This window comes from Muscardinus avellanarius, assembly GCF_963383645.1.
Source record: "Muscardinus avellanarius genome assembly, chromosome: 14".
NCBI lineage: Eukaryota > Metazoa > Chordata > Mammalia > Rodentia > Gliridae > Muscardinus > Muscardinus avellanarius.
The window spans coordinates 50,241,930-50,254,541 of record NC_137800.1 but is presented as its reverse complement, the minus strand read 5'-3'; positions in this window follow the sequence as shown (position 1 = coordinate 50,254,541).

Below are 12,612 nucleotides of genomic sequence, written 5' to 3'. Positions count from 1 at the left end.
GTCTAAAGGCATCAATATTTCTCAACTGTGAATATATTTAAATTTTATATTGTTTATTAAAAAGATCCTATTTCTAAACTTTTTAACACTATGACTTTATATGACCACCAAAACAGTTTACATTAAAACTGATGAATCATACCCTGGAGAGGCTTAGTACCATCTCATAAACATATAAAACTTTAACATTTTTTGACCAATTGTAAAAAATAAGTTGGGAACTATAGTCATCCCACTGTGATGGGAAAGACTAAAACATTCCTTCTAAATGTGTTTTGATTCTTATTATCTATCTTCCTTTGACTCCCCTCTTCCCTCACACCTTCCTGAAATTTTGTACTCACTATTCTACATCAGAAAGACATTTTAGCTTTCACATGAGAGAGAAAATGTAATATTTATCTTTTTGTGTTTAGTTTATTTCAAACATTTATTTTATAAAGAGCTAGAAAAGAGGAGCTTGAAGGCTCCAAACATAAATAAATGAGAAAGAAAAGAAAAAGCTAATCACTCTGATTTGATCAGTACTCACTTTATATGTGTGTTGAAATAGTGCGGTGTACTCCTTAAATATGCATTGTGACATGCTAATTAGAACTTCTTTAAATCTGTTCTGAAGATATACAACAGACATCTGATCCATAAGCCTAGAGCCCTGGGTTCTTAAATAAGCTCTTTCCATGAGGTTATGTATTTTATGGGTTTATGTGACTGATTATATGTCTGAATGTAGAATCAAAATACAATAACAATCTTTGAAATGTTCTAAAAATCAACATTTCAAGCTATAATTGTTCAAATCCAATGCCATAATCAGGATTGGAATATAAATACAATAAAAAGATACCAAAGCTTGACAGACATTGAATCAAAATACAGAGAACAATCTTATTAGATTGATTTACCCTTTATTCATAGTAAGCACTTGCAAACAATACTGTGATAGGCTCTGGGGAATCTGTTCCTAGTATAGAGGAAGAATGAATTGACAATATGAGTAAAGCATGACAAGTACTAGGAATGAGATGGCCCCAAGCCTATAGTAATACAGATGAGAGACATTATAAGCATTATAAAGATAAAACTTATGCCCAGTGTTGAAGAGCCAGGAAGGAATCAGCTACATAAAGAAGAGGATTATGTTAGCTTTCTGCTGCTATAGGAAAATACCTAAGATAATAAGCTTACAAAGAGGAAAGGTTTGTTTTGGCCCACCATTTCAGAAGAATCATTCAATGGTCACTTGGCTTTGTTGCTTTGGACCTAAAATGAAACAGTGCATCATGGTAGAAGCCCATGGTCAAAAAGGCCTATTGAACTCATGGCAGCTAAGAAGTAGAAAAAAAAGGAAAGGAGAAGACACCAATATTCCATTTAAGAGCACACCAACAATTACTTATCTTCCTCTCCCTAAGACCCACCTACTGAAGATTCTACCTCTTTCCAATAGTGCCACAGATAGGTGATCAAGCATTCCTACACATGGGCCTTTTGGGGACATTTATCCAAACCATAGCAGGGCCAAAGTATATGTGCAAAGAAAGTCTCAGTGGCTTCTAGTAACACACAGGAGTAAAACTGGTCATTTATGGCCTTGATGAAGGAGCCAAAGATGAGGCTACTGGGTGATAAAAGCTTTGCATGCAATGCTGATGAGCCTGATCTTATACTTGGAAGCTCTGGAGAAGTCAGTAGAGGATCTGGAAGAAGGAGAATGAATATGCAGCCTTGATATTAAGAAAGAAAGTTCAGAAAGATAGAAGGGTGGATGAGGGGGCAAAAGTGTGAGGAAGGTAGACAATTTAGGAGTCTACTACAGAATATAGATAGCAAACCCTGAGAGAGATGAGGATGCAACAAGGAACTTTTAGCAAGACTGGATATGCTTCTCCACAAAAAGAAGGTGAGTGAATGGCAATCTATATCAATCTAGGTCGATGGCTAGTGCAGGTGTTGGGACTATTAATCTGTGAATATTTGAAAAGATACAGTTTCTTTACTTTTGACATTTATCTATAAAGAAATTCAGTAATAGGAAAGTTGTGGGGTTTTTTTTTGTTTTTTGTTTTTTGTTTTTTTGTTTTTGTTTTTGTTTTTGTTTTTGTTTTTTTTGCAGTACCAGGAATGAAAACCAGGGGTATTGTACCTCTGAGCTACACCCCTAACCCTATTTTTTGGTCTTTTCAATTTTTTTTTTGGCGGGTCTGGGGGTGAAACCCAGGGGCATTCGACCTCCTAGCTACAGCCCCTGCCCTATTTTTTGATTCTTTATTTTGAAACCGGGTCTCACTGAGTTGCAGAGGGCCTCACTAAGTAGCTGAGGCTGTCCGCGAACCGTGATCCTCCGGCCTCAGCCTCCCAAATGCTGGGATTACAAGTGTGCACCACCACGCCTGGCTCTGATATTTTTATTTTTTGAAACAGGGTCTCACTGAGTTGCGAAGGGCCTCACTATGTAACTGTGGCTGCCTCAAACCGCAATCCTCCCATCTCTGCCTCCCAAATGCTGGGATTACAAGCATACACCACCAAGAAAAGATTTTAAATTAAATTTTAAATTAACCTTCAAAAGAAGTTATGAACATCAGAATATTATACAATGGACATAGAAAAGGTTGAGAAAAAGAATTGAGACAAACAGTTCACATATGCCCAAGTAGAATAAATGGTCTTATGGATTATGTTAAGAGTACCAAAAAGGGGGGGATGGGAAGAAAAATTCAGTGCTTGAGTTGCAGCCTTCAAATGAAAATAAAGAGGGGTGAAATAAGGTGAATACAGATTTTATATCTTTCTTTTTTCCTGGAAAGAAAATGTGAAATTCATCAGAGGGAGAAGGTCAAGGGAATTGAATGATTTGAAGAAGTGATACACTTAAATATGAAAGTAATTCAAAGGACAAAAGAGACAAAAGATAATCATTTTATAAAACATTTTATAAACCAACAGCTCTGACTACCTAAATGCATGTATGAAGAAGAGTGTGAAGAATTTAGCAATTTATACCTTTCTTATATCTAACTACAACAGAATAAAAAATATCAACACAACTTTACTATATTGAAAGCAACAGCAAATGTACCTACACAGGGTTTACGATGTCCTATAGAAAGAACAGCCCACATAAAATGTTTGAGATAATAAACAAATTTGCAATCATGAGATTTTAAAATCTCATATAAGAATGCAAAAACAAAGCCAAAAACCAGTTTTCAAGAAAAAAATTGGCTCAGTTTCCTAAACAGAAGCCCCACTTACACCGAATCTGGTCCTGTTGGGTGCCAGACATCCCCAGCAGGCAGCAGACGGTGGAGCTCCCCTCGCTTATTTCACAGATTGCTGTCTGGTTGCAATTTCTAGTCATATGTGTGATTTGGTGGAGCAGAGAAAACCCCCTGGCTTTCCTCTATCAGTTCTGTACCTTAGTTCCATCCATCAAAATAAGCATATTTGCTCACAAAGATTAGCCCCGGGTATTGCCTCCTTTTATTTACAGAGGATCCTTTTACTCCCATACAGTACTTTGTTAAAGGAGTGATTTTATTTACAAATTGCTGAACAACCACAAACTAAACAAAAGTGTTGAGAAAAGAGGCCTCCTCTATTGTCTCATCCACAATCTCTGCACTGCTCTTTCTCTTCTCCATCTCTGGCTTCTTTTCATTTTTTTAATTTGGGCTGATACCATTTTAGTACCATGTCTTCCTTTTTGTTCTTTAAATGATTGCAAGGAATCAGTCAATCATATACATATCCACTCAAATATTGATGCTATGTGCTTACTATACACCAGGCACTCTGCCTGTCACCAGGAATAGAAAAATTAACAGGGCAGGTTCCAAAGCTAGGAGAGCATCTAATATATAAAAAGTTAAGTCAGTAAAATGTTTTTGAATTACACATAATAGACCCACAAGCAAATTAGAGAAGAGTCCAGAAAGAAGAAACTGGAAATGATGGTCATTTACTAAACACTTATTTTGGTTTAAAAAGCTCTTTCTTTCATCACAATCACACAGAAATACAGGTATTTCAAATGCTCTTTCTATTATACAAGATTAACTGTCCCCACAACTCAAAATTTTGCACAGGGTATAAGGAAGTCATACCTACACTAGGACCATCTTTCTCTCAGATATCACAAAAAATAGAGACTGACAAATTGATTGAAAATTATAAACCTGGAGACTCAAACTTTACACACACATCCCATGATAGTGTCTGCAGATACATTTTTATTTCATCTTATCTTGTAATACATCATGCAGGACTATAACTCACCTTTAAGTGTTCATGCCTCAGTATCAGGCATTCTATTCTTTATATACTTACTTTAGAAAATCTCCATCTAGCCTAAAAAGAAAAGTAGTGAAAACACTGTAATACAGAAACTTTCAAAAAAGTAACTGCAGCATTTTTGTACACTCAAAGATTCATATTAGAATTTTTAAGATATGAGAATCTACCAACAAAACACCACTTTTGCCCCTAACTTCAGGACTTAATTATTTCACTTCTATATCTCAATCTTGAGACTGTCTCTGGGGTGCAGAACTCTGAAATGATGAAAAGAAACAAAAGTAGACACAGTTGAGACAAGAAATGTGAAAGGAGCAGTGCCTTTGTATGTCCAGAGCAATTACCCAAGTATTCCTCTCCTTATATATAATGATCCCTCTCAGGAAATGACATTCCAATAAGGAAGGTAAAGGATTAGTTTCAGATACTGAAGATAATTTTATTTCTCTAATAGGAGAACACATAAATACTAACCAAATAAATATATTAAAAGAACATATGTCTTAAAATATTAGAAGGACAGATTTTATTTTTATAAGGGTACATGGGCTCTCAAGAAAAGAAATGGCCACCTGCCAGAAAATCAGGGGAGAGTAATCAAGCCAGGTGACCAATTAATTGCTAGATGCTTTAATCAGATCACATTCATATATGTAGTCATTTTTTAGGAAAATTATGCACTAAGATAGGGTATTGTGTATCACAGATAAAATGCTACCTACACACACACACACACACACACACACACACACACACACACACACACACACCTTCTTTTGACCTTAACCACCAGTTTTCTAAACTTGCCACTGGATGTAATAGGAATCTATAATAAGAAAAAATTCTCAGGTCTCACATATATAAAAAAATTCATAGGAATATTTCCTCATCAAAGTATGGTTCACTTTTCTCTTTCTTACTTACTCTCTTTTTCTTAATGTAGAAGAGCCACTTCAAAGTATTTTGGAAGTTCGTCATTGCCATAGGAAAGGTTTATTCTTGAAATTCACTCCCTCTACTCTCCCTCTCAAAGGGTCAAGTTTGGTATTCCTTTGGTTTGTCCCTCCACTGGCATTATTTGTGAGCACCAAGAAATAAAAAGCAATCAGATGACTGTGTATCAACTTATTACAGAAAAGGGTAAGTTGGGTATGGTGCACTAATCCTAAGGCAAACATTCTGCCTTCGCTTGGGAGCACATGTTATTTGTGGGACTGAATGTTTTCTGCAAGAGAGCACAAAATAGCTTAGGTCTCTAGATTTTCTGGGTGCTGGGTAATGCATTAAAGGATCTGTATGAGAAGTGTACCTTAACTGAATGAAACGACATTCTAGTCATCATATATAACCATTTAGTCTAGTTGCATTCATGATCTAAAGTAAGCACTAAGGAAAAATTTGGGGATATAGAATTCTCTCATTCTGAATCTACTCATTGTTCTTTAGATAATAAACAATAAAAGAAAGTAAATTCAAATACAGTTTCAGACAATATATCCATTTGATTAAATAATGTAAACAATCTTGTTTTTAAGGCAATGAGACATTTTTACTTTTCTGAGAAAAAGATCTAACATGTTGACCAACTGGGATATAAAAATGTATAAATCCACATATATCCCACACAAGACTTGAAGAAAGACCCATTACAGTAACCATGCCAACCAGTTGCCAGGGTGTTAGTTTCCAACTATAGGTTTTCAGCAACTTAAGGTATTTCCAGTTGTCTCTATGATTATCATAAAAATAATATCAACATTAACAGTAACAAAGTAACACTATGCCATACCACTTTGGAAAGAAAAATGACAAAAAGGTATAACTTTTAAATTTTCAAATATTACAGATAGGTAGGGACTTCCAGGAAGATGGTGACCGAGAAAAGCAGTGTCTACAAGCCCTGCTAAAACTCGATCTCTATTGCCACAAAATCCGCACTTTTCATAGCCAGAAAATGTCATCAGCAGAGAAATAAAAAATGTAAACACAAGGAACAGAAGAAAAAAAAAGACTAGAAGAACAACCAGAGACCAGAAATCAAGCCCGCAATGCAGCAACGGGGCCGCGCTGGCACCATCCTCCCTCACAGCTCCAGGATCCAAGAGGAAATGTAAACAAGGAGCTGAAGTGAGCAGCTGCGGATCATTCGGGTGTAATTCAGCAGTTCTTTCAGCACAAAGAACATCTAAAACTCCCAGTGGCCAAGCTCATCACGTCTTTCAGAGACTCAGAACAGAGCTCAAAACCAGAAAAGAAATACGCCAGCCTCACAGCTGAGGGCAAGGCAGCGGCGCCATATTGCCAGCAGCAACAGCAAGTTCACCATACCCTAGAAAGTTCCTGATCAACACTCACAATAACCGTGAGTGAAATTGTGGCCCCTAAAGGAGAAATCCCTGTACTGCACACCCAGGGACTTTGATAATCTCCCTGGGTCTGAGATTTTGCAGTCCAACCCAGTGGAGTAGTAGCAGTGATAGAGATTACCACAGACTCCAGATCAGATAGAGAGCACCCTAAGTGAAGTCATAGTGATCCAGGGAAGGCACAAACTTCTGAAATCATGGGAAAGAGGAAAAACAATAGAGCAATGAATGCCCACAACCCCATATAATCAGAACAAAGAAATTCAGAGATCTCCAGAAGATCAAATCAGGAATATAACTGTCGAAATAATACAGAACTTTCAAAAAGAATTTAGAGAGAGTCTAAAAGACATAAAGTATGCAATCATTGAGGTAAAGGGCTCAATTCAAAGTACAAATAATCGATTAGACCACATGGAGAATAAAATCTCGCTCCTAGAAGAGGATCATTCCAAAAACAAATTTATAACTTAGAAAATTTATAACTTATAAGTTATAATTTATAACTTAGAAAAAAATCAGACAGCAGGAATCTGACATTGAAGAAATATGGGCCCATTTTAAGAGAGCTAACCTAAGAATAACTGGAATAGAGGAGGGAAAAGAAGGTGAAACCAAAAGGATCAATAATATCTTCAAAGAAATAATAGCAGAAAATTTTCCAAACATAGAGCAAGAGATCAATACACAGGTCCATGAAACTTATAGAACTCCCTTTAGACAGGATCGGAGAAGAGGATACCCACGCCACATAATTGTCAAAATGACCAATTTGGAAGCCAAGCAGAGAATCTTAAAGGCAACAAAAACAAAAGGCCAAGTGACATTCAGAGCAAACCAATTAGAATCACTCCAGACTTCCCAAACCAAGTCATGAGAGCCAGAAGGGCTTGGAGTAACATATTCCAAACTCTGAAAGAAAACAACTTCTAGCCAAAAATTTCCTACCCAGCACAACTATCTATCAAATTAGATGGCAAAATAAGAAGCTTCCATGACAAAGAGAAACAGAAGAAATTTATGTCTTCAAAACCAGCGCTAGAGAAAATACTCAAAGAGATTAACTACAAAGAAGAAATAGTTAATACACACCAGAACCAGAGAAATAAGATTTTCCATCCAGCAGACAACTAAGATTGGTTATCTTTGGAGACTCAATATTTATTTTAGTCTTTTACCTATTTCTAAATTGTATTGTTTGCTTTTATTGTTGCTAATTTTTAGGATGTCTATACCTTCAGATATAGCATTTGGAAATATTTTATCCCATTCTATCAGTAACTTTTAACTCTGTTTACATTGTCTTTCGATATACAATATTATTTTTATTTTTAGGGAGTTTGTTTACCCTTATTATTAAAAACATAAAGCAAATACAAAAATAAAAAATTTAGTATGACAGCACTCAGAGCAAATATTATCTACTATACCAATATCTATGTGCTCTGCTATTTAGAAGATATTAAAACTGAATCAGAAACTAAATACCTAACACATAATGACTTATAATAATTAAAATTAAGTTGTAGGCAAAAACATACCAGCTAAAAGGAAAAGAATGTAAGTCTTTATATTTATTAACAAAGTACAATTCAGGCTTAAAACAATGCAAAAATTCACAATAAAAAATTCACTATTAACAATAACAGAACAAAACATTCTTAAGGCTGAAAATATAGGAAACAGGAGACCAAACATTCTAGTTATGGATTAACTCTTTTTTGCCAAAGTATGAAAGAAGAGTAGTACCAATCACTAGCAAATTATGTGTACTTGATATATACTTTATATTAGAAATATAAAATATTTATTTTTTGATATCCATATTTATATATGTATTAAATATTTATGAAAATGGATATTAGGTTATGACAAAAATATGAAAATCCAAATTCTAAAAATAACACAGAAATACAACAAACCTAGAAATTAATAAAAGTGGCTTTCTGGGCGTGGTGACTCACGCTTGTAATCCCAGCATTTGGGAGGCTGAGACCAGAGGATCGCAGTTCGCAGACATCCTCAGCTACTTAGTGAAGCTCTCCATAACTTAGTGAGACTCTGTTTCAAAATAAAAAATTTTTTAAAAGGGCAGGGGTTGTAGCATGGAGGTCGAATGCCCCTGGGTTTCATCCTCCGGCCCACAAAATAAATTAAATAAATAAATAAATAATAAATGTGGCTTGTATGGAATACACACCTATCATCTAGTATTTGAAAGGCTGAGACAGGAGGAGCATGTGTTTAAGGCCAGTCTCAGCAACATAGCAAAACAGTAACTTAGCAAGACTCTGTGTCAAAATAAAAAATAAAATAGGGCTGGAGGTTCTAGCTCAGATATAGAATACCCATGGGTTCTAATCACAGTGTTTTTTTAAAAATTAATACAAATGGAAAATAAATGTCTCCCATGTTCATTGTAAAACCATTTCTAAGCCAATTTCTTCCACAAAGAATATAAACAGACTAAATTTCTGAATTTATGTGAAAATAATATGAATGAAATGATCACACCTGTTTTCATGATATGTAGCTAAAGCACTGCTCAAATGAAAATTTGTGACATTTAATTTTAAAACATTTAATCAATTAAAAGAAAGGTTAAACATTAAATTGAATTCATAAAATAACTAAAAAAATATTTAATAAATGTAGAGTTATAAATTTATGAGATTATACTTTCTGAGAAATTCAATGTAAAAAGCAGATATACTAATGAAGAAGATAGGAACAAGACAGAAAAATTAAAATAAGGATGAAAAGCAAAAAAAAGGAGAAAAAAGGTGGAGGAGAGAGACTATTTGAATAGACTTAGGAAATTTACTCAATTCCATGCAAAAAAAAATATATATTCAAATCTGGCTAAAATACCTCATTTTCTGGGAAGTATAATTTATCAAAACATATCCTTGAGCCACAGAAAGTATAAATGGTTGAATTTCAATAGATGATTTTGAAAAATGTGCTAATTATTAATTCTTTTTCTGGGGGGGTGGTACTGGGGTTCCTAGAAGCCCTTCTACCTCTGGGCTACACTCCCAGACCTATTTTTATATTTTTATTTGGAAACAGGGTCTCTTAAGCCAGCACGGCTGGCTTCTAACCTGCCCGATCCTCCTGTCTACGCCTCCCAAGCACTGGGATTACAAGCATGTGCCACCACGCCCAGCTGATTATAAATTTCTAAAATGCCAACACCTTGAAAATTTAACAGAGGAATTCTACACTTTTATTTTTTAACTTTGTATTTTTATTGGTACATTGTATACATACATTATAATGGGATAAAAAAAATAAAAACTTGTGTAGACATACATGCACATATCACCCAGTTAGACCCTACCCCATCCCCACCTCATTCCCTCCCCATTGGTCCTTCCCATGCTTGGTTTAGTGGTTGACATAGATATGTTTAAGTACATCATGTGCTTTAGAGAGTTTCCTTCTTCCCCCCTCCCATCCCCTGAGTTAGGTTGCCTTGTTTGCTCCTCCATAGGATCTCCTTTTTCACCTAGAGATCCTCCTATGACCCCTTTCACCTTAGCTTTCACATAAATCGGAAAGCATCTGATTTCTTTTTTCTTTTTTTTTTTGTGACTGACTAATCTCACTTAGCATAATCTCCTCCAGTTCCATCCATTTCCCTGAAAATGATGTAACTGTTATTTTTATGGCTGAGTAAAATTCCATTGTATACACATTCCACAGATTTGTAATCCATTCATCTTTTGATGGACACCTTGGCTGGTTCCATAGTTTGGCAATGGTGAATTGCACAGCTATGAACACAGATACACATGAATGAGTTTGGTAGTTTGGATTGCTTTCTTTTGGATAGGTACCCAGAAGTGGTATTGCTGGGTCAAAGTGTAAATTAGTTCCCATTCTTCTGAAGATTCTCCATACTGTTTTCCAAAGTGGTTGCACTAATTTGGAATGCCACCAACAATGCTTTAGAGTTCCCATTTCTCCACATCCTCACCAGCATTTGCTGTTGTTTGTGTTTTAAACTGGTGCCATTCTAGTTGGGGTACTATAAAACCTCAGTTTCATCAAGTACTGGAATATAAATAAATGGACTGACCAATGACACAAATGTAAAATCTAAAATTTATGACTCACTAAGCAAAAGAATTAGAGTAGCATGAAGAGTGTTAGTGTCTTGCTTCAGAGGGGAGGCAGTCCATTCAACAATCAGGAAGTTACAAGGAGAAAAGTAAGCTTATTACTACAGGACAATTCCAGAAAACCAAACATTTAAATGATATTAAAATAACATAGAAGCGCTCAAAAATAATAAAACAAATATAACTCATTATAATCTTAGGGTAGATAAATTATTTCTTTTATTTAGATACCCAGAAGCCGTAAAGGAAAGCAGATATATTAACTAGAAATATTTAATAGGTTTTTTTTAGGATTTACCCTCCCATAAAAAAGAAAAAAAAAGAAAAAGAAGATGATATTCACAGGCAAAACACAAATGATATAATTCTGAAACACATTTTACACTATATATCATATAAAATGTCTCTATACATTTTGTAATATATAGAAATCCTCTAGAAATTAAATAACTAACAGTAAAATAAAAAAGATCTTTCAGTTTACTGAAAAAGAAATATCATCTAAATATGTGAAAAACATGTTCTACTGAACTCATAATAAAATATATTAACTCATAATTAAAATACAAGTTGAATATTCATTAGTATATTATTTTTTATTTATCATTTTGGCAAAAGGCCAAAGGTTGATAACAACTCTACTGGTAAGCTTGTTAATAATATGCTATATATGGCTGAAAGGAAAGGAACAATTTCATATATGCCTAGTAGGCATGTAAATTAGCAGGTCCCCTACAGAGGACAATTTGACAGTCTCCATCAACATTCAATTACTTATATATGCTAACCAAGCAATTTAGACCCTAAAAATTTATCCTACAGAATATGATTATGGATGTAAAATATGATTTTTGCAGTATTGGTTTTAATATCAAAAGGATGGAAATTAGCCAAATATGTATAAATAAGTGAACTGCCCGGGCGTGGTAGCGCAGGCTTGTAATCCCAACATTCCGGAAGCTGAGACCAGAGGATCCTGGTTGAGAGACAGCCTCAGCTACTTAGTGAGGCCATTTGTAATTTGGTGACACCCTGTTTCAAAATAAAGAATAAAAAATAGTTCAGGAAATGTAGCTCGGAGGAGGTCGACTGCCCCTAGGTCCATCCCCAAGCCCGAAAAAAAAAAAAAAGTTTATATATACTATGGTATTTCACTGCAAGGAAATAATAATACACAGCTATTAAAATAAGGAATGTTTGAATATGAATATAAAAATAACCTCAATGGATAGGAAGGAAATGGGAAAGGTAGGGAGGAGGTGGGGAAAGGGCACCAAGAACCGTGTGAATATATGCCACTGTCAATATGATCTGCATTATGATGTGAGACGATAATGCATTAATAAAGTATGTACATATATAAAAATTTAAAACTGTGTTTTCTAGACACAGGAGGGAAAACCTCAGTTCAGTGATGAAGAGAAAGGAGGTGAGCAGAGAGGGAGATTTGATGAGGGAGACATTTAATTGACATTATATACTTTTACAAAATTATTAATGCTAATCTCAATATAGTGCATGGGAGAGGAGGAAGTAGCATGGTGGCAGAAGGAAACTCACCAGGTGTAGTGTCATGTCTCTATTACTCTGAAGTTCACTGTGATTATAATGCACCAATAAAAAAAGTTTGAAGAAGAAAAAATGACCTTCTAGAGACCTGGAAACAAAAAATTAAAACAGACAGATGTGCATATTTGTCGCGCGCAGTGACGACTCTTACACGATCTTCCTCAAGCAGTTTTATTACCCCAGGTTCTTGTACAGTTCCTCTTTAATGCTCTCTCAACGCCCTCTCAGGTAAAAACAACATCAGTCTTCTA